At 41.6% G+C, this 23,585-nt stretch overlaps 1 protein-coding gene across 1 annotated transcript in view; it reads right to left on the reverse strand.

Moving 5' to 3' along the window:
• The window catches only part of SLC7A9 (solute carrier family 7 member 9), a 715,482-nt gene extending 696,477 nt beyond the window's left edge, over positions 1-19,005 (reverse strand). Inside the window, exon 1 of the mRNA XM_085639452.1 lies at positions 18,761-19,005. The gene's annotated coding sequence lies outside the window, so the exon portion shown is untranslated. The remainder of the gene's footprint in view (positions 1-18,760) is intronic.
• Positions 19,006-23,585: the final 4,580 nt, after the last annotated feature.

The raw sequence follows: 23,585 nt of genomic DNA on the forward strand, positions 1-23,585 counted from the left end.
ATCTGAGGTATTTTAAATGCGAATTCCTAACTATAATGTCCCTGAAACCTCTGGTTTTTTCAGTGAATATATATATATATATATATATCACATGTTGCACTCAGAGTCCAGTCTTCCAAGTCCAATGAAGGGGACCCAAGAAGACAAGTGACACAGCTCCGATCGAGTAATGCACTTATTTTATCATACAGGATAAAAGTATATAAAATTTATCAGATTTGAGTATGAAAATATATTTGTGTATATACTGTACCTGCAGTGGTAAAAGGTTTTTGTCTTTTTACAGCTCTGCATGGATGTCACTGGCTAATGCTATCCTTAAAGACTTTGCTGTTAGAAATGGCAAAAGACTTTTTTTGTTTCTATCTCGGTGTGGTTAGCAATGTGCTAATCCTATAGTTAAAAACTTTGATAGAAAAGCAGACATTTGAGGTGAGCAAATTCATCGTGTCGCTGATGTTTCACACATATATATATATATATATATATATATATATATTCATTCACTGAAAAAACCATAGGTTTCAGGGGCGTTATAGTTAGCTGGACATTTCACTCGTACAAAACTATTGAAATTCCCCCGTTATAGTTAGTTCAGCTAACTATAACGCGCGCGCCCGCAATGCACTGCTGATGATGTCACATATTACATCACTCATGACATGGTCAGTGACATCACTCATGACATCACTGATGACATCTCAAATGACATCACTGATGGTGCACCTCTCCATGTCCCTCCTGTCCTCTGTTATCCGAGTCCATGTCCCTACCCCAATTCCTCCTGCCTACCATGATTCAATGTACCATACTTGCGAACATTTTGAACTTGGTAAGAGGGAGATTTTGAAAAAAAACTGGGGTATTGATTTTCCCCTTTGAGTTACATTGAAAAGAGATTGTAGGCAGGAGACAGATCAAATAAAGCCCATTTTAGCTTAAAAACATTGGACGTTTCCTGGCTGAAACGGGTCTGTTGGCATGTATGGTTGTACTACCACTGCCTCTTCCTTCTGCCCACAATGGTCTATTATATTGCCACAGCCTCTCTTGCCAGTCCTGTATTGTTGGTTTGTTGCCCCTGCCCCCCTTTCCACTGCCCTCCATAGTCTGTTGTGCTGCCACTGCCCTTCCTGCCTGCCCAGTGTGGTCAAATTGTTGCCTCTGCACTCTCCTACCTGCCTTCAATTTTCAGAGTCCGTGCCCCTGGCCTCTGCCTCTCAACAGTATCCCAATGAACAACTAGATTGCTAACATTCTATATTTATTACAAAAGTGTGGAACGCCTGACATCATCTTGATGTAATCAAAACTGTAATACCTAGAGTATTTTCTTTAGAAATTACATATATGTGAGGGTCTTATTTGCATCAAAATTATGGTTAGTGCTCTAAAAAACTAAAGTGAGGACATATTTTCTGAGTTTTCAAATAGCGACAAAGAACTTTTAAATTATTTGTAATCTTTATGTTTTTTTATCCAGTTGACCACTTGATTAAATGTTGCACCTTGGCGAGAGGATGTGGTGTTACTTCCAGAGCTGCAGACTTTGCAACTGGGGAACCAGGTTGGAGTTTCTGCTTCTGCTCAACATTATGTGATTGTGGTCAAATCACTTAATCTCCCCATGTCTACAACCAAAATGAATTTGATCTTGTGTGATGTAACCAATGCTCATGTAAAGCATTCCAATACCTGACAAGTCTGCACTATATAAAACTGCAAATACACAAAAAATAAGTGTTTTGCACACTTCTGTCATTGGGCTACATGTGGGCTACATCTGGGTGATATTTGTGCTGCATTTAGGCTCTTTTGTGTCTGGTGGCCATCTTGGGAGATTTTTTTGTTATGAAGATTCCTAATTTCCTCATTTACTGCAGTCTCCTCAGTAGCAAATGCTTTCAGTTTTTTACTTTGATTCCATCAAGAAGGTATTCAGATATGTCACACATTTGCCATGAATTCTGAATGTTAGCACTCTAGTTGCTCATTAGATCACTGTAGTAAAGCTACTGCTCACCACGGAAGTCTGCTGCTGGTATTAAAAGTGCATGTTTCAGTCTGCATATCAGAATTTTTTAATGAAATGGAAGAGGATTTGAGAAGTCACTCAAAATGTGCCCTAATTTTTCTTTCTTCAGCACTAATCATAATTTCTATGGCAAAATGAACCCCCTCATTGTGTTCCTTTTTAAATTAAATGTTTTAAGTGTTACCAGTTTATTCCAATCAAGATGGCTTCAGGTGTGCCATACTTTTGTCATAAGTAAGACAGTAAGCGCTCTAGTTGTTCTTAAGAACACTCTGGGACATTCTGTCATTAGGCTATACTTGGGCTACATCTGGGTGATATCTGGGCTACATTTGGGCTCATTTGTCTCTGGTGGCCATCTTGGGAGATTTATTTGTTATGAAGTTTCCTAATTTCCTCATTTACTGCAGTCTCCTCAGTGGGAATACTTCCAGTTTTTTATTTTGGTTCCATCAAGAAGGCATTCAGATGTGTCACACATTTGCCATAAATTCTGAATGTTAGCACTCTAGTTGCTCATTAGATCACTGTAGTAAAACTACTGCTCACCAGGGAAGTCTGCTGCTGGTATTCAAAGTGCATGTTTCAGTCTGCATGTCAGAATTTGTTTATGAAATAGAAGAGGATTTGAGAAGTCAAAATGTGCCCTAATTTTTCTTTCTTCAGCAGTAATCATAATTTCAATGGCAAAATGAACCCCCTCATTTTGTTCCTTTGTAAATTAAATGTTTTAAGAATTACCACTTTATTCCAACCAAGATGGCTTCAGGTGTGCCATACGTTTGTCATAAGTAGGACTGTTAGCACTCTAGTTGTTCTTTGGAACACTCTGGGAAGCTGCAGTAGAACACAAAGGAATCAACTGACAGTCTCTGCCCTTGTTGGATGTACATGTTTTACTGAGAATGTCAGACTTCATTCTCACATGACTGAGAAAGATAATGTGAATTTACAGAAAATATGCTCTCAGTTAGCTTATAGATCACCTTCCAAACCTCTGTGGGAAAAGCATGAGAAAATAGTTTTCTCTCAAACATGATTCATGAGATCACAGCAGAAGGCTTTTTCACATGGTAAAATCACCTTAGAACACACCACAATTCCTAAAATGAGTATGGTACCATCAACAAATGATTTATAATGTAACTAAAGTCTTAAAACCTTCTATTAACTGCAATGCTTTTTAATGAGGTGCTATCATGTATATTGGTCCCAAGATGGCTGCCAACACTTCTTGGATGAAGTGCTGACAGCCAATCAGATCTCACGATGAGATGTGTGGTTAGGCTCCGCCCAGATATATATGTGATTTTACTTTTGATTTTCTCAGGAACTACTGAACGGATTCACACCATTTAAGCAAAAGGCACATGCCTGACCTGAGGACTACCTCTTTGCCAAATTTCAAGTAATTCTGTTCAGCCGTTCGGGCTGTACCTTCGACTAAAGGTCCTATGGGAAAATGCATGGGGAAAACGCGTTTTGAGACCCCCCTTTTTTCTTAGCCCCCGCTTGACGAATCACCCCGAGACTTTCAGGGTTTATCTACTGGCGGTCGCCAGTAGATAGTTATAGTTAGGACCGAGTTCCCATAGGAAATCTGAAAATTCTATTTTGAATAACTTTGGCGCCGGTTGACGAATCCTCGCGAAATTTTCAAAACTAATGGGGCGCTCCACTCAGCTCCTACCCTGAAAGACCATGTCATGAGTGATGTAATATGTGACGTCATCAGCAGTGGATTGCGGTCGCGCGAGTTATATTTAGCTGAACTAACTATAACGGGGGAATTTCAATGGTTTTTTACGAGTGAAATGTCCAGCTAACTATAACATGTTTTTTCAGTGAATTTGCAAGGCATGCTAATTCGTAACTATAACGTGTGTGAAACCTATGGTTTTTTAAGTGAATATATATATATATATATATATATATATATATATACACATACATACACACACACACACACTCAAAGCTTCAATTTCCCTCGTCCTTACTAGAGGCTCCTCAAATCAAGTGCAAATCTTAAAAACTCATCCCCAGATCTGCAGTTCCTCAAGGCGTTACTAGAGCTCACTCTTGAACCAGATGGAAAAGCATTGAAACCCTTTCATGAAGCTGCAATTACCCTAATCGTTACTAGGTATGACTCACAAGTCAAATGCAAAAGCATTTACATTCTTACTTGAAGTTGCAGTTCCACTAGTCGTTACTCGGTGTCCCTCAAGACAAATGCATTGCTATTCTTTTTTGGCGTGTAATGCCACAAGTCGTTACTAGGTGACCCTCGCAAGTCGAACGCACTGAAATTCTTAAATAAAGTCGCAGTTCACTAGCCACCACTAAGTGTCTCTCAAAAGTGGAATCTAACATCATTTAAATGTTTTCATGAAGCTGCAGTTCCGCTAGTTATTACTAAGTGTCCCTCACAAGTCATCTGCAAAAGCATTGAAATATTGTCATGAAGCTGCAGTGCCACTTAAACACCCCAATATGGGAGATGCAATTCCACAAGTAAGTACTAAAGGGCTTTCTCAAGTCAGATACAAGAGGTATAGAAGTCTATTCACAAACCTGTGGAGGTGGGTCTTCAATCTAAAAAATCGGCCTATACACTCTAGCTACTTGTGCTAATTTTTGGTAGAATAAATAAATATATCAAAGCTGGTTTATAGATAAGACTGAACATTGTAATTTACAACAAATTCCTTGAGAGTTATGAATATAGTTGGTGTAACAGTACTATGCGTAGGGACTATCAGTCATTGGGAAGTGGAAGTTTCTAACAATTTCTATTTTTGGGGAACTCATTTAGGTCAAAATACAGTCATTCCAAGTGAAAGCATCCAATGGCTAAAGTGAATGGTCTGTATAATTTGAGTGACATGTCACAAGACCAATGGTGAAATTATCTTGATTGGGAGCCCCTATATATGTATGTATTTTTTTATGGCCTATTGTGGTTGGGAACCATATACATATTTTGCTAGAGGTATGATCTAGCTCATGCACAAAGTATGTGGGAGAATAATTCCTAGGCAACCTCTCACCAGTGGCACTTCTTTCCAAATACCAATAAACAGGGTTAATGGTGTCCTTGTTGCTATGTTTCCTCTTTTCCTTTTATAAACATGTCATTTTCTTATTATAAACTGATACTGTAAGATGCTAATATTGAAATATATAGTGTAAAATGACTCAAAATGCAATCACTAGATATGTGTTCCAACAAAAAAGAAGGGATCACATGGATAACACCTCTCTCTAGGGAGTCTCTTTGTAGTTCAAAAGTGTTTTTAAAAAATCTGTTTTCTGACAGATAAGGTCAATGCTTTTTTTTTTTTAAATAACAAAGGCCCACATTTTTAGGAGGCCTCTGTGAGAGGCTGAATACCAGAGATGCTTAATCTTAATTCTGCCACATGCATTTCTTCCACCACCCAACACTTCATTTCTTCTTATCTCACTCAGTAGGTTCATTTTCTTGCCTGTTTTCTATTTTTGACAATTTTAATCTTCCTCCCTCTATTTTCCTTTTATTGTGTGTGTGTGTGTGTCTCTCTTTTTTTTTTTGCTGGGTCGACATCTGATGATATAAAATAAGATCTGGTAGGTAGGCTCCAAAAATGAGAGCCAGTGTCACAAATTAGGCACTGGATAAATGTAATCTCTGTTTCTCAGGTGGGATGATGAGGTGCACTCCTAATGATTTGCTGGTGTCTCCAGATATAGGAAAGTAATAATGCAAGGAAGATATTTCATGGTACAAGCAACTCCACCCTATAATGTTTTGCCAGCTTAAGTAATTACTGAACTTCTTGACATCTGTTAACAATTAAAACCTGTATGGTTACAGGACAAGACCAAATTTATGAGCTGATAATGTTGTGCCTTAATCTTTGGCTCACATAGTGTGAAGAATTCCTCTACGGACATTTGTACTTCTTGCAAATATAATAAATAACACATTATATTAACCCTTTCAGTGGCGGTGTCAACCAGTGGCCGACACCCACACTACTTCAGTGCATTTATCGACCATTGGCTGACACTGGGGAGGTATATAAAGGCCCCTGTGGTGCTCTGCACAGTAGGGAGTCCTTTATTTTGTTTTTAACTCTGGCTGCTCAGGAAGAGCTTTCCAAGCAGCCTGAGAGTTTTTTTTCTTTGTTGCAATGGTTATCAGCACACAGGGCGCACTGACGTCATTACCGCAAAGTGCAATTAAAGCGAGCCGGTGGTCTTGTTTTACTTTCAATGCATCAGTGCTCGGGGGCATATCTCAGTCCACCGAACACTGATTTGTTATAACTGCCCAGTGCATCATTGCTTAGGGATCACCACAGGAGAGCTATCTTCAAGCAGGGATCCACCCGCTAGACCCCAGGGAAATGGGGGAGCGGGCTCATAGGCGCTAGGGCTTGTGCTCCCCACACCACCCCCATTCATTTTACAGTCTTTCTCTCCTGACTTGTTGCAGATGGGGGTGATTACTGCCGATCTGCCCCTGGGGAAGTAGAAAACCCACTAGACACCAGAGAAGAACAAAAAAAAGAAATATTAGGGGTGGGAGCTGCCCACCATGGGCATGGCCGTGCCCCCGCCCACCAACTGCAGCATTAGATTTTCTGCCCCCCCGGTCACTTGGGGGTGATTGCCTCCAATCTGACCCCCATGGGGGGGGGGGGGCTGAAAGCTTACTAGACACCTGGGTAAAAAAAAGAAAATGTGGTGAGGCTGTCCTCCATGGGCAAGGCCATGCCCCCACTTCAACAGCTACATCATCAGTCTTTCTGACCCCTGGGGTGGGGCGAAGGGGGTGATTACCTCCAATCTGCCCTTCCCAAAAAAGCCCACTGCACACCAGGTAGATTAGGGATAAAATGTACAGGGGTGGGGGCTGCCCACATTTATAATGGCCATGCCGCCACCCCAGAAAAAGCAGCAACAGTCTTTCTGCCCCCCCCCCCCCGGATCAGACAGGGATGATTACCCCCAATCTGCCTCCCCTTCGGGGCGGAGAGATAGAAAGCCCATTAGACACCAGCGATGATAAAAAGAAAAGAAAATATTTGGGGTGGGGGCTGCCCATCATGGACATGGGCAAGCTCCCACCCCAACAACTGCAGCATCCATCTTTCTACCCTCCCATGGGGGTATGGTAGGATTACACTCATTCTGCCCTTCCCCCGGGGAGGGGGCAGAATGTCCACTGAACACCAGGGAAAGTTTAGAAAAAAATGTACACGGGTGGGAGCTGCCCACCCTGAGCATGACCATACCCCCATCCTAAAAAAAGTGGCAACAGCCTTTCTGCCCCCTCTGGGGTAGGATGGGGTAATTATAACAACCTGCCCCTTCCCAGGCTGGGGGGCAGAAAGCACACCAGGGAAATGTAAAAAAAATTACAGGACTGAGGACTGCCCACTATGGACATGGCCATGCCCCACACTAAAACTGCAGAGTCTTTCTGCCCTTCTGGGGGGTGAATGGGGGCAATTATCCACAATGTGCCCCCCAGGGGTCGGAAAGCCCACTAGAAACCTGCATTTGTGCAGTGTTTTTGGTGGGAAGGAGCCCCTTGGACATGGGCCTGTGCTCTTCCGACCCCACGGCCCAATAGACTTTCTGACCCCCCCAGGGGTGAATAGGGGTGTTCACCCCCAACCTGCTCCCCTGGTGGGGCAGAAACTGAACACCAGGGATTTCAAAATAGAGTCAAAACAAACTAAAGGTGGGAGGCCTATCTGGGCATCGAGCCATACCCCACCCAAGAAGGGGCAATTGTGTTTTTCTGCCCCCAGGGGGCACGTAGGAGGTTTGCAACAATTGGGGAGGCTCCACCCAAATATGTCCCCCGGGGAGGGAAGAAAGTCCATCTGACACCGGGAAGTTTGCATTTGTGATAAAATAAAATTGGTGTGGGTGTTTCACTCTGGTTTTTCCTGTTTGGAGTCAGGGTGTGGCCAGTGCCAGAGTGCAACACTCGCACCACTTTCTTTTCCCTCAAAGACAAAATTTCTGGTGTAAGTTGGAATTTCTACCCTTTTGGGGTCCAGTTTGGGGCAACCTCCCCAATTGACACAAACCTGCCATCTGCCTCCATAGGGGGAGAAAGACACTATTGCCCCTTAGTGGCAGGGGTATGGCTTGATGCCAGGGTAGGCCACACCTTAATTTTTTTGTTTTGGCTCCATTGTGAATTCTGTGGTGTGTAGTTGACTTTCTGCTACCCTCAAGGGCAAATTAAAGGCATATCCCCTGTCTAGCCCTGTTGAGGACAGAGAAACTGGTTGTCCCATTTGGGGTTGAAGTGCTGCCAAAGACAGTTTTTCTGGTTCCCTGCCCTCGCCAGGGTTTGACTTCCCTAGCTGTCTAGTTTATAAAACTGTGAAAGTTTGCTAGGTTTCTGTGGGTGTCAGCTGAACTGTAACACAAAATCCACAGCTACCCACTTTGTAAAAAAAACAGTCAATTTTGAGTGGAAACATTTTGCTTTTTGGCCATCTCGTGCCACAGGCACTAGGCCTACCCACACAAGTGAGGTACCATTGTTATCAGGAGACTTGGGGGGAATGCTGAGTGGAAGGAAGTTTTTGGCTACCCGTAGATTCCAGAACTTTCCATCACAGAAATATCAGGCAAATGTGTTTATTTAATCAAAGTTTGAGAATTTCATGGGATTCTGGGTAAAAAAAAACGATGAGAGCCACACAAGTCACCCCACCCTGGATTCCCATGGTGTCTAGTTTTCCAAAAAGTGCAAGTTTGCTAGGTTTCCCTAGGTGCCGGCTGAGCTATGACCCAAATTCCACAGTTGCCCACTTTCTTTAAAAAGAGTCAGTTTTGAGTGTAAAAATCTGATGTATCTATGTTGCGTTTTGGATCTTTTCCTGTCGTGGGCACTAGGCCTAGTCACACAAGTGAGAGGTACTATTTTTATCTGGAGACTTGAGGGAATGCTGGGCGGAAGGACATTTGTGGTTCCCCATAGATTACAGAACTTTCTATTACACAAATGTGAAGAAAATGTGTTTTTGTCAAAGTTTTTGGTTTGCAAGGGATTCTGGGTGAAAAAGCCTGGTGAGAGCTACGCAAGTCACCCCTCCCTGGATTTCTCCAGGTGTCTCATTTTTTAAAATGTTTAGGTTTGCTAGTTTTCCCCAAGTGTTGGCTGAGCTCTGGCCAAAAATGCACAGCTACCCACAACGGAAAAAGGGTCAGTTTTGAGAGGAAAAATGTGCTGTGTCCATGTTGAGTTTTGGGCTGTTTCCTGTCACGGGCAGTAGGCCTACCCACACAGGTGAGGTACCATTTTATCGAAAAACATGTGGTAGCATAGAATGGTAGAACATTGGTTAATACCAGTTGCATTATGCTGCATTTGCGCCTTCCAAATGTAAGCCAGTGTGTAAGAAAGAAGAGATATTATAAAATACCCTCTAAATCATTTGCAAGTATGGGTACCTAAAAACTCAAAGATGTACAAATAACCACAGCTCCTAAACTGTGCCCATTTCAGAAATACATAGATTTCCTTGATACCTATTTTCACTCTACATATTTCACCATATGAATTGGTCTATATTCTGACAAAAAGAAAAAAACATTGTATGGTGCAGTTCAGTTGTTGTCTCTGGGTACACTGGGTTCTTGGAAACCTACAAACCCTATATATCCTTGCAACCAGAAGAGTTTAGTGGACGTAATGGTATATTGATTTTGTAAATTGACCATTGTGACAGAAAGTTACAGAAGAAAACATTGTCACAAACGGCTTTCTTTTTTTCCTACTCATTTTCAATATTTCTTTATTTCAACACTTAGGGCCTGATTACGAGTTTGGCGCAGTTGCGCTGGCTCACCCCCGAGTTCAACTCATAATATGGCTAGCGTTCCTTTGCCTTTCACATGGCAGTGCGTGGAAAACAGGCCCCCCAATGGGAACAACCAAACAATTCCGGCACGGCATGGACCTGCTGGAACTTTGTGGGAATACAGACAAGGGGGCACATGTTGTGCCCCCCTGAATGTATCCCCAAGGCGGGGGAAATGGGGGTCCTGTAGGGCCCACTTTGTTCATCCACTGCCAGCCTTTTCATGGCGGGGCTTCTGCCATGAAATGCTGGCTGTGAACAAACTTGTAATATGCTGAGCAGGACTGCATCAGCCCCCGCTCAGCATATTGCGTTGTGGCGCAGCTGCACCACCGCCAGTTAACGACTGTTCCCTGGCACAGGCAGCGGTCCACTGCCGATACAACTTTGATAATCGTAATATGGCGGATGGTGGACCGCACCACAAGTCTGGTGGTTTTGCGACTGCCAGACTTGTAATCAGGCCCTTAGTGTCTTTGGGAAAACCTTGAGGTATTTACACTTATGACCCCTTGCTGAATTCATAACTTTTTCTACTTTCCATAAATCTATAACTTTCTTGGATTAACAATGGGTTTCACACTGCTTTCCACCACAAAGTGAAAGTAGGTTGAGGGCACTAAAAATAGGAAAAAATGGTCTATCTTTTTGAAAAATGCCAAAACTGTGGTAAAAAATGTTTTCTTTTTATTTTTTATTATTCATCTCTGCTTGCTCCTGTAAGCTGGGATCATGGTGACTTTAGCACAGCAAACTCTTTGTTGATGCCACTTTTAGGAGAAAAAAACAGACACTTTTATTTGGAGCACTTTTTTCCTATTTTTTCCCCAAAAACTCAATTTAACTCTATTTTGGCTATTTTCTCCGCCCTCTCTAGGGGAATCCACAAACCCTTGGTAGCATTATAATCCCTAGTATTTTTTTTAAAAAGACACAAAGTTGGCGTGGATAGCATATGTGAAAAAAAGTTATGGAGCCTTAGGAGTGAACTATCCCAAACAGCCACAAGAGGGCTCAGCACTGGAGGAAACACCCAACATTTAAGGGGTTCACTTACAAAAATGCCTCCAGGGCCGGACAGCGAACGAAAAGCCACCCTGATCTTGATTTGGGCAATTGTCTTAATCCTTTATAATATATCTTGTAGACTTTGGGTGCATAGAGCATGTTTGTACTATTATTATGGAGATGTGTGATTAAGATCGATGACTAATATATTATACATTAGAAACTGATGTATTGTTTACTTTGTGGTAAAATTCAGATAAAAGTTTACATTTAAAAAAAACTCAGGCAAATAGCCCTCATACTGCGCACAGCGAGTGAGCCTGGCCCCTACAAGGGGATTTGGGGAAGTGGGGGGTATTCTGCCACAAGAAATGTTTGAAAAAAATGCAATTATGGAGTGGGTCACAATACATTGTCATTATGTAATCTTGTCCAGTCATTGAATGGATGGTGATTAGAGACATAGCTCAATGAATGAATGAGCAGTTAGATGATGGAGTGGGTGGAAGAATTAATTCAAGAGTGGATGACAATGCATTAAATTTTTTAGCTTCATGGAGCGAATGTTCTCAATGCAGTGACCAAATGTGGATGCTCAGGTCTTTGTTGTAGCTTCTACATTAAAACATCACCTTCCTCAAACACTACCACCTCCAACTGATGTGAAACTTGCATACCTAGGATGTATTTAATACAGTGTGCTGGTTTATCGCCACAAAGATTCAAACACAAAGCCTTAAGCTTTCATCTAAGACAGGCAAGAGAAAGAGATAACCTTATAGTGGCTAAAAGGCAAATGTGAAACCAAGAAACCTTGCATCAATCCTGGCTTCCACTTGACAACATTGTGCGATCCGAGGTAATTACCTTTATATTTTTTTTTTTTTTTTTACAGTTCCTCCTTTCCTTATTCAACACAGAAGTACCGGCAAATACATCAGTTCAGGATGTGTGTAGCACAAAAACGAAAGGCTGTATTGTTTCTCCATCTATACTAGAGTAACACCCTACGCCGCTTATAGGGAGGCAAAGAGCTTACTTCCCTCTTGGTTCACTAATAATGTTGCTTTCAGGTCAGTGGCGGAGGGCAATGAATGTTTCTAAGTTCATGATTTCAATCACTTAGGGGCGTGGTCTGCACGCCGGAGAAGATGGCGGCATTCAGCTGAGCTCCGCTTGAGTGCGGAACTCTTTTCCTCATTTGCAGCATTTCGGTTTGGCATTGGGGCTCTGCTTGGTCCTGCAATGTCCTTGACAGTTGGAGCAGCATTTTGAGCTGCTCTGACCATTTCTGCAGGTTTTCCTGACCCAGGCGGCGGCAGTTAGTTTGCCTCTTCAGACCCGAGCTGCTGCAATTACATAGTCCTGCCCCTCGCGTCTTAATGGCCCCCTATTAAGGAGAATTGGCGTTTCAACACTCAAGCGCCTGACAATGTTTTTTTTTTCTGGGGTTTTCTTTCCTCTCATGCTTTTTTAGCTTCTTCTGGTGTTTTACATTACTTTTCCCTTATATAATGCCAGTTTAATGCGTTTTTGCTCTAGTTTCACAGCATTTTATGTATAAACATTGCTACCTTTTTCTCATGCTGATTTTTTGAGTATCTGTGAATGCCTTCTTTGCTCTGGATATTGGGCTTGAAGCTTCTACATATTATTACTTCACGTCTGCATACTTCCAAGTGTTGTTCACACAGCTTATGGATAAGCTCAAAACTTCACCAAAGCTGATTCCTCGTCCTCTTCGTCATGCAACAATGGCCAGTGATACTTTAGCTTCTGCTAAGCCTTCCTCCTCAGGTACAAAGCCTAAGCGACTGAAAAATTACCCACCTTTTCCCTTCTGTCATCACATAACCCTGTTTGTGACACTATCCTTGATGAGATGCAGGGATTAAAACCCTTCTTGTCTGCTACTAATGAAAAGCTTCAACAAATTGAGGCTAGATGGATCACTATGGAAGCAAAATTGTTTGACATGGAGCAACGTATAAGTGATTTACATTTCTATCTTCGGAGCAAGAGATCCAAAGACTCAAATTGCACACTGAGGTTCTTGAAAATCAAAATAGCCATAATAACCTGCTTTTATATGGTGGACCTGAAAATTTGGAGGGCCCGGACAGTCTTATCTTCTTGAAGAAGTTCCTGCGAGAACTTTTGGACCTTCAACATGATCCTCCATTGGATATTCAACGTGCACATCATTATAATGTTATTTTGGAATTTACAGATCTCATTCGTGTGTTGAAGGCAGTAAAAGTGAAACCTCGTCTTATCTGGTCTGGTCACACCATTTATATCTCTCAAGATCTCTCCAATACCACCATTGCCAGAAGGAAAGAATTTCTTGATCTTCGTCCCCTAATGAGACAATTATATATCTGCCATGGCATTTTGCGTCGTTGTTTATATAAAATACTCATGAGGGCTTTACACGCTCCTTCGATGATCCTGTCAAATTAAAATCTTTTCTCCAAAGTATCTCACAATACTCTCTGGATACTCCTGTCCAGAGCTCCTAACTTATTCTAACTAATTCTTGTCACTCTTATACTCGTCTAATAATTCTTTTGACCTCTCTCTATAATATGTTTATATGGCTGTTATCTCCTTCATATCTTAGTTTCTCTCCCTCTGCCACTCTTCTTGCTCTTGGTGCTGTTGCATCCTTTGTGTATCTCTTTTACTCTTTATCTTAGATATGGATTACTTTCCCTGATCTATCTCTTTCTCCTACTATCACTTTTTATCTGTCTCCTACTAGTTGTTTTTTACTTGTTTTTTTGTACTGTTTTATGAATGTTCTTTTCATTTAATTTTTAATTTTTATCTGTTTACATTATTTATATGTTATATATTTATTGACTAAATGGTGTCTTTCTATTTTCAGCACTGTCCATGAAGCGCAATATCTGTATTCCTGTATCTCTCATCCCACTCCCTAATTATGTGGAATGTTCATGGTTTGGGACATCCTGTCAAAAGACAAAAGGTACTCTCTCACTTGTCCAGATTGAACTCACTTGTTTCTTTTTTTGCAGGAAACTCACTGTAATGATGTAGAATCTCTTAAATTGAAACGACACTGGCTAGGCCAAGTGATATATTCTCCTGTGATTAACCGAAAAGGTGGTGTTGCTATTCTTTTTCATAAATTGTTGCATGTACAAATTTTATCAACTCAATGTGATAGTGATGGACGCTGGTTAATGGCTAAGGTTATTATTCATAACAGGGAAATCTTTTTAGTTAATATTTATGGTCCCGTTAACCATGCCCAGATTTTTGGAACTGCATCAAGACTGTATTAACCCCTCTTGACAATCCTAACATTATTGTTGCAGAAGATTTTAATCAGTGGTTGGATCCATTTACTGACAGACAGTCTAAATGTAAACTTAATCCTGACAAATCTCACAAAGCATTTCAATCTGCCATTACCACTCGTCCACTAGTTGATGTTTGGAAAACTTGAAATCCTGATTCTTTTGAATTCACGTTTTTGTCCAATGTTCACTATACTCGTTACAGAATTGATTGCATTTTGGTTAACAAACCTCTATTTTCCTCCATCCAATCCTCAGAAATTGGCTCTATTTTTAGTTTTGATCATGCTCCTGTTTTTTCTTCATTTGACTTATCTCTGAGCAATTCTAAAACTGGTCGATGGAAATTGAATAACTTTCTCCTTTCCGACAATAATTTTTTATTTGAAGCTACTACCTTTATTATTGAGGTTTTTTTTTTTTTAAATCAATCAACCTTTGGACACATCTGTTCCTAACACTTGGGATGCCTTCAAGACCTCTTTTCGTGCCTTCACTACAGCATATGCAGCAAGGAGGAAGAAAAAAACAACCATGCCAAATATACTTCTATATTACAACAATTCAAAACATTAGAGCATACTTACTTTTCCTCTAAATCCTCTTCTGTGCTACATGAATTTATCAAAGTCAGGGCTGCTCTTCATACACTTGCCACCGTTTATGCTTGTAATGTTCTCTCTAACGTTAAACTAAATATCACAGAGGTCAAAACAAGGCGGGCAAGATGTTGACCAATTTTTAAAAAATCAAATCTGAACATAAAAATATTGGTTCTATTCTAAATTAACGTACCAACAAAATGGTATCTTCTGATGTAGTTATTTTTACCACTTTTCAAGAATATTACTAGTTATTGTACTCTGACAACACTAATCCCTCAGAACAAAATATGCACGCCTTTTTTAGTGGCCTACCTAATCCCCCATCTTTACCTGATACATTTGATTTATTAGAACTTGAGATAACCCTACAGGAAATAATGGATGCCATCAGATCCTTTAAAAAAGCCAAGGCTCCTGGTCCTGATGGCCTTTCTGTTGAATTTTTTTCTGCTTTCTCCTCCATTTCTGCCCCTAAACTACTGGAACTTTTTAACTCTTTTCTTGTAAAGTCCAAGGTCACTGGTTCCTTTCTAGAAGCCTTGATTGTTCTTATTCCCAAACCTGATAAAGACCACTCCCTTTTTGAAAAGTATCGTCCTATTTCATTAATTAATTATGATTGCAAAATATTTGCCACAATCCTTGCGTCTTGTCTTGAGACTATTGTCTCGTATTGGTCAACACCGACCAATCTGGTTTTGTTAAGGACAGACTGGCTACTGATAATGCTAGAATGTTTTATAATGTTATTGCTTTTGGTAAAAAACATCAATCTCCTCTAGCTGCATTGTCTCTTGATGCCAAAAAGGCCTTTGATAGTATTAACTGGCAATTTATATTTACTACTCTGCGATGGTATGGTTTTGGCACTAATGTCATTACATTTGTAAAATTGTTATACTCTGCTCCGCGTGCTGGTATTTTTGTTAATAATAATTTTTCTCAATATTTTCAGTTACATCGAGGTACTCGACAGGGTTGTCCTCTTTCCCCTCAGCTATTTGTTTTATGTTTAGAACCTTTCCTCGAGTTAACCCACTCATCTCAGGTTTTGTACATATTTCCACCGAAACTAAACTGTCGGCTTATGCTGATGATATTTTGATTTATATGTCCAATCTCCTTTCCTCCTTATCTCCGTTTTTACACGAAGTTCATTTATACTCTAACATTTCTGGATATAAACCGAACTTCTCCAAAACTGAAATATTACCCTTAAATCCTTAATGTTACCAATATATGTTTGCTAATACTAATTTTACTTGGTGCCCCACTAAAATAAAATACCTTGGAATTGTTTTTTCCTCTATGGCTTCCAACACAATCAGTTGTACGTTTAATGCATTAACAATCACACTCAAAAAATTACTTTCTTCATGGTCTCCTCTCCACTTATCCTGGTGGGGAAGGTTGGACACTATTAAGATGATGATTGTTCCACATGTCCTTTATACATTGTCTATGTTACATTTTAAGATTCCCATTTCTTATTTCTCTCAAATTAATTCACTATGAACTACATTTCTATGGAATAATAAACATTCTCACATTGCTTTGACTAAGCTCAAACGTCCCAAGAATGAGGGTGGTGTCAGTTTTCCTGATTTTAAATTATATCACTCTGCATTTTTAATTAGACATTTTTTTGTTCTAACCCATGAATTTGAAGATACTTCCATAACACGATGGATTTTATTTGAGCTCTCTTTATTAAAGGATTTTTCATTTGAAAATATAATTTATATCTCTAACTGCACTATTGTATCAAATAATCCTATACTGAAATACTCCCAACAATTATTACACAATGTATTTTCTACAGGTTTCGACTCACGTCAATGTTTCTTAGCATCCTCTATTTGGTATAACAAATTTCGGCACAAGTCATTATAAACACTGGAAGGAAAAGGGTATTATGTGTATTTATCAGCTTGTCCGGCAAAACTCTGTTATTTCCTTTTCCCAATTGCAATTAGATTATAATTTACCAAGTTTGTTTTTTCCTCGGAACTGCTTCACCAGATTTTGACATTATTTCTCCAAACCTATGCTACTTGATCATTTTATTGCTCTTGCCTTTAAAGTGATTCTCTCTTGTTGGAAAGATACCTCTAAATAATCTATATCAACATGGTGGAATTTTATTTGTGATGAACATAGAATAGCCACTGTTTCTTCCTTCTCATTGTCTTAGAAAATTAAATCTGATTTACCGTGGCTGCCTTACATTTTATATGTTTCTACTCACAGATCTACATCTTAGTTACTATACAAATTATTATTATTATTATTATTATTTTTCTTTTCCATTTCTTTCTCCTCTTCTTCTTTCCACCCTTTCACGTTTATTGTCATAAAACATAAGTGTATATTTAATTACTGGTATTGCTTGTTTCAATTCTCTAAATTATTTCACTATTTTGTTTATCCACTGGTTTTTATTTAATATTGATATTGTATTGTTATTACTAATGTTATTTTCTCTAAAACTTCAATAAAAATTATCTCTAAAACATGATTACAATCACTTAATAATTGTCATTCAATTTAATTGCATTTTGTAATATACTACAGTGAAATGCATTACATCATATTATATTTAAAAAATACACTGCAATGAATGTTGAAGATACTTTATCATATCAGGGAGAGGTGTGGCGCAGTGGCCAGAGCGGGTGACTATGCAGCACAGGCTCGTGGTTCGATCCCTGGTGGCAGCTCAGCTCAGAATCATGTGACTCTGGGCCAGTGATACTCAAAGTATGGCCCAGGGCTCGCAAGCGGCCCTCCTGACCTTTACATGCGGCCCCCTGGGCAGCAGCAGCACTGGGCTGCCCTTTACTCGACTAACATGAAAAAAAATGTTTAATATACAGCAAACACTTATTTAACCCCTTGTGGCCACGCCCTTTTCCCGCCCTGTGCCGGCCGTTGCATTAGCGGGCGGGGTTCATGACGAGCTGGACTCGTCATGGGCACAGCGCAACCGTGGCCCATGACGAGTCCAGCTCGTCATGGGCACACAAGGGGTTAAAGGTTCATTGCCCCCCTCGTTTGTAGCAGCCCGGGATGAGACAGATTCCCCGCGCACACACAGCCGCACCCGAGCACTTCACAGGTCTTTAAAAGACCATTTGCATGTTAATGAGGCCTCGCTGTTGTTTCACCCCTTCTAAGAGCCCCTTCAGTTCCACTCTGCCTATGGCTTAAAAGATTCAGCCCCCCCCCCCGATATTTTTTCTTAGCCCCCCTAAAGTTCGCTCTATTTGCGCCTCTGCCTCGGTCACACCATAGACCAAACTTTGCGGCCCCCGGGAAAATGTTTGTGAGTACCCATGCTTTGGGTAATAGCCCACTTAATCTCCCCGACGACCCCGAGCGCCTGGATACCCTCAGGGTGATAAGTCGCCCTTTACAAATCTGACATTATTTGTCCTGGGTAGTTTATGTACTTTATAATTAAACATTCTTTTTAGTAAAGAAATATTGACTATATACATACACAGACACGCTCTTTCTCTCTCTCCCCCCCCCCCCCCCCCCACTCCCTGCCAAGCAGCAGCAGACCCCTCACCGCCTTAACTAAAGCCCTGAAGGTCCCCGATGCTCGTGATGAATGCAAAGCACGGGAACCCTTCAAGTGCAAAAACAAGCGGTTTTGAAGACAGCGTGGTGTGACTGGCACGCTTAAAGCCATTGTTTTTTGTGTTTTTTGTAATTGTTTGTACAGCACCGAAGCCCTGCTGCCAGCCTACCCCCACGGACAAAAACGGCCCCCACCAGCTGTGAAACAGACCCCCACCCTGATAGACCGCCAGGAAAACACTTGATGCCCGTGACGGTCAGTCTGGGCCTTAACATCTCTAAAGACGTCTGAGATTGCAATATATTTCTATAATTTCTCCATACCTTTGGGGTTTCCTGAAGGCGGGAAGCAAACGTCGCCCAGCTCCTTGGCACGTTCTTCCGGTGCCACGCGCGCGTTACTGGTGTGACCCGATGTGTGCTCTGCAGTACAGTCGTGCTGAATACTGGACGCAACGAAGAGGGAAACTCCAGTACAGAGGTCACCGCGCAGTAATTATTAAGCAGATTCCACTCAAGGAAATGTCTGGTGAATACAACGTTAACCGAAGGCTAATTACCTTATCTACAACAAGTCTTTCAATTCTTTTTCACTTAACTGTGCGATTACAACCTTACTGTTAATGTTTAGGTCTCGCGCAGTCTTCGTCACGTTTTTCGAACGCTCGCAAGTTTCTCTACAGTTAGGCGTCAGCACATTTTATTTTCCGTGCACAAAGAAACCTTTACAGCTTATCTTTATGCAAGTCTATGAACATTTGCATTATTTCAGGTGTAGCTCTATTTTTCCTGCTTTATTTTAGAATGTTTGCATTTAGAGAAAAGTCATCGATTTTTGTTTTCTGATAAACCATGGTTTGCAATTACCAATAAGCGGACATTAATTGGTAGTTAAGCTTTGCAGGCATTAGACGTCGATAACTTCTGTGTTTATTTATAATGCAGGATCATTGTATTTTCCTGCTTGGTAAGTGAGTGGTCGTGATTTGACCTCAGTGGGTGATAGAGGGTGGTTCAGTTTTTTACTCCTTTAGCTGAGAAATACTTTTCAGTTTGTTTTTGAAAAGTGGGGGCAGACTCTGTTCAAGGTAAAAGTCACGCCTTGGATGTGGCCTTGCTTTTTATCTTTCCCCTAATTGCTCGAGAATGGCTGAGGACAATCAGGTGTAGTAATCTCAAAACTATTTGCTTCTGTTATGGGTAATCTGGGCTAGAGATTACCCTTTGATCAGGAGCATACCTCTACACAAAGTTTATGTCTGGAAAGTAGCCTGGAAACACTTGAACAGAGAATCACCCCCACCCAATTCTGAAAGTAATTGTAAGTGTAATTGCATTTATATAGCGCATACTACCCCTGACTAGGAGTCAAAGCGCTTTTTGCTGAGTAGCACGCTACTTCAGAACCCCAAACGGATTATTGGTGAATTAGTATAGGGAAATATGAAATTAATTTGATCGGTGGATATGTGCGTCTGTTAGTTGAATTGAAAGGGATAGTGGAGGGATAAAAGAGGGAAGGGTCTATAAAGTGTTTATTTGTAGATCATAGCAGCAGGAGGTTTGGTATGAGTAAAGGAGAGGTGTAGGGGGAAGAGTCTCTAGGCGTGGATTAGGGAGAGAGCTGAGGTATCGGATGAGTCAAGGAGGGATACATGAGGGAAGGGTTTAGGAACGCTTGTTTGGGAGATCTGACTAGTAAAAGAGGTTTGAGATGATGAAAGGAGCAGTAGAGGAAGGAAGAGTATAGAAAGGGTTATTTTGGAGATCATAGTAGTAGAATAGGGTTTTGGATGAGTCAGAGAGTGGAGGTAGAGGATATATTGAGAGAGTTGTGGCGTGAGATATAGGAGAGTGTATTAGAGATGCTGAATTAGGAGTAAAGTAAATATAAAGATACATAGATACATGGAAGGTATATATGTAAAGGATATATTGAGAAAGGTATAGGATGAGATATAGGATAGAGCATTGGAGAGGCTGAATTAGGAGTAAAGTAATAAATATAACAATACATACGTAAACTCCTTTCAAGTGTTGCTGTACTTTAAGCTAATTTATTTGTTTTTATATATTTTTTTCATTTTAATAATTCAATAGTGAAGCAATTGTAGATAAATTGTTATTTTTAAAATTAACTTATTTATGCAGTGACCTATATACAAGTTAAACTTGGAATAATATTACCGTAGGTATCTGAAAGTGACTCTAGTTGCAGTTTCCTTACCTTGTGAATTTCCCCCAGGCGTCAGTCTGGATCTGGAGATTTTCCATCAGCAGTACCCTTGCATGGTGGTAGGTGACATCGGTCGGCTCCGTTTCCGTCATCTGCATCATGCACACTGGAAATGATGTTGCGTGACCTATATAGACGTCACCCAGTCCCGCTGACATCAGTTCTTAACACAATTTTCCACACCAGAAGCGCAGAGCCATGAAAGACACTGACCACTGGTGAGTCTAAACGAGCACCCTCTAGGGGAGTCCCTGTCTCTAGACATCAGTTCACAGAGCGGGGAGGATGGGTGGGGGAGGTGAGGAATCTACAACTAGAATGTCTCTATCAGATACATTGTTACCGAAGGTAAGTAACTTATCGGATAGAGACTCTAGTTATAGATTCCTTACCTTGTGAATAGACACCCCAGCAATACCAACCCCGGAGGAGGGTCAGCGAACCAAGATCACACAAGAAAGTCCTGGAGGACCGAACAGGCAAAGTACCTGTCCCTCTGGACTTGGCTGTCCAGGCAGTAGTGCCTGGTAAACGTTTGCAGGGATGCCCACATTGCGGCCTGACAGATATCCAGGACTGAGACTCCGCGTGCTAACGCAGTGGTTCCCGATGTTGCTCTAGCGGAGTGAGCACACAACCCCACAGAAAGTTCCTTCTTTTCCAGTGTGTAGCACAATTCTATGCAGAGGAAAACCCATCTATAGATGGTCCTTTTCTGTACTGCCCAACCTTTCTTGACACCTACATATCCAATGAAGAGTTGATCATCCACCTGAAAGTCTTTTGTACGATCAAGATCGAAAGACAGCACACGTTTTGGGTCCAGACGGTGAAGTCTCTCCTCCTCCTTGGAGGGATGCAGGGGTGGGTAAAAGGTGGGCAGAGTAATGGATTGTCCCACATAAAAGGGCGTGACCACCTTTGGAATTAACAAAGCTTTTGTACGAAGTACAACTTTATCTAGATGAACAGACCGATGGGGAGGGTTGGAAGACAGAGCTTGGAGCTCTCTTACTCTGCGAGCAGAAGTGATGGCAATAAGAAAAGCATTTTAAAAACTTTGAGTTATTATCATTTTATGTTTCCTTTGCGGACAGACGGGTGGGCAGGGTTTCCCTGGTCTCGGAGCAGGGCAGGGAAGGAGTAGTTTTGCCCACTCCTAAGTGCACATGACTGTTTGGCCGGCCCTCTCGGACCACCCAAAACCATCATGTGCACTTTTCCTGTTCACCATGCAGCCTGCATTACAGCCTGCATGGAGAACATGCCCAGGCCCCCATTCGCTGGCTGAGCGTCGAACCAGGACACTCATACCAATCACAATGCTGCATTGTAGCGTTTTGATTGGTCAGGGGAGCCTGGGTCTTTACTAATCACAACGCTGCATTGCAGCATTGTGATTGGTCGGGGAGCCTGGCTGTGCTTCCCGTTCCTTGAGTCTGACGAGGAGAGCAGGAGCAGAGACTCGGGACCCAGCGGCAAGCTAAGTGTTTATTTATTTGTTAGATTATTTTTGTTGCTTTGCGCACCCCTTCTCCTCCCGCCCACCCCCTGCGCCCGCCCCTGCCCCGCCACGCATAAGCCATGCCTGCTGCCACCGATGAAAGGAGACGGAGGAAACAAGTGGGTAAGGCCCTTAATGAATCTGTTGACAATTGGAGATTTGATCAAAGAAGGCTGATCTGAAAGCCTCAGAGAGACAGAGATAGCCAAAGAAAGTATATACAAGAGAACCTCCGAAAGAGGGGCAGAAAGGGGATCAACAGCCTTTTCTGTGCACCACACCACAAATTTGTTCCATCTAAAGGCGTATACCGTTTTAGTGGAGGAACGCCTGCTGCCAAGATGACATCCCAGATTTTGGGTGGAAGGTCGAAAGCTGAAAACTGCTGCCGCACAATCTCCACGCAAAGATGTGGAGGCTGGACATGTTCGGGTGAAGAAATGTCCCCTGCTTCTGCGACAGAAGATTCTACCAAGGGGCTGTCTGGTCACAATATCAGTCTCTTCGTGCCCAATCTGGAACCAAAAGAATGTCTAGAGCCCGGTCATGCTTGATCTGCTTGAGCACTCTGGGCAGAAGTGGTATAGGCAAAAAGGCTTAGAGGAGGCCGAAACTCCACTTGCGACAAAAAGCATTCCCAAACCAGCACCGCCATGAAAACTCCAACACGCAGCTCTGCTGACAGTATCTCTTCAGAGGTGAACAGATCTAACCAAGGCTCTCCCCTCCGCTGAAAGAGACTTTGCGCCACCTCCGAATGAAGACTTCATCCATGATCGACCAGGCACCGACGGATGATTTTGTCCACCTTGGCGTTCATAGTATCCGCCAGGTGGTGAACTACGAGGGATATTCCTTGATGTTCCAGCCATGTCCAGAGGATAATAACATCATTATTATACACATTTATACAAAGGAATACACATATCTAGATACATTCATATAACATATAATCTAAATAAATGCTTATATACACAGGGGTATGGGGTACATTTATGTTCGAAAATGGTGGTTATGTGGAGAACAGCTAACTCTTGAGTATTCTTCTGAAGATGAGATAGTTATCCGTAGATCTTAAGTTCCGTAGTTTGGCTGCTTGAACAGTAAAGGTCGTGCTACCTATGGGTTTTTTCTTGTATGGTGGAGTTTTGACGCAAGGTGCCAATCTAGAGCAGAGGTTCCTTTGTTGAATGTATCTAGTGATTTTATTGCGGATGAAGAGTTGTCTTGTTCAATGTATCGCTTTGTGGGTGATACAAAGCAGCTTGAATGTGACTCTTCCGGCAACAGGTAATCAATGTAGGGCCTTCAAGGCAAGGGAGATGTGGGCTTGTGGCTTACATGTAGGAGTAGTCTGGCAGCAGAGTTCTGAATCTGTTGTAGTCTTTTCATAGTTGCTAAAGATGATC

This window comes from Triturus cristatus, chromosome 12 (genome assembly GCF_964204655.1).
Source record: "Triturus cristatus chromosome 12, aTriCri1.1, whole genome shotgun sequence".
In the NCBI taxonomy this organism is placed as follows: domain Eukaryota; kingdom Metazoa; phylum Chordata; class Amphibia; order Caudata; family Salamandridae; genus Triturus; species Triturus cristatus.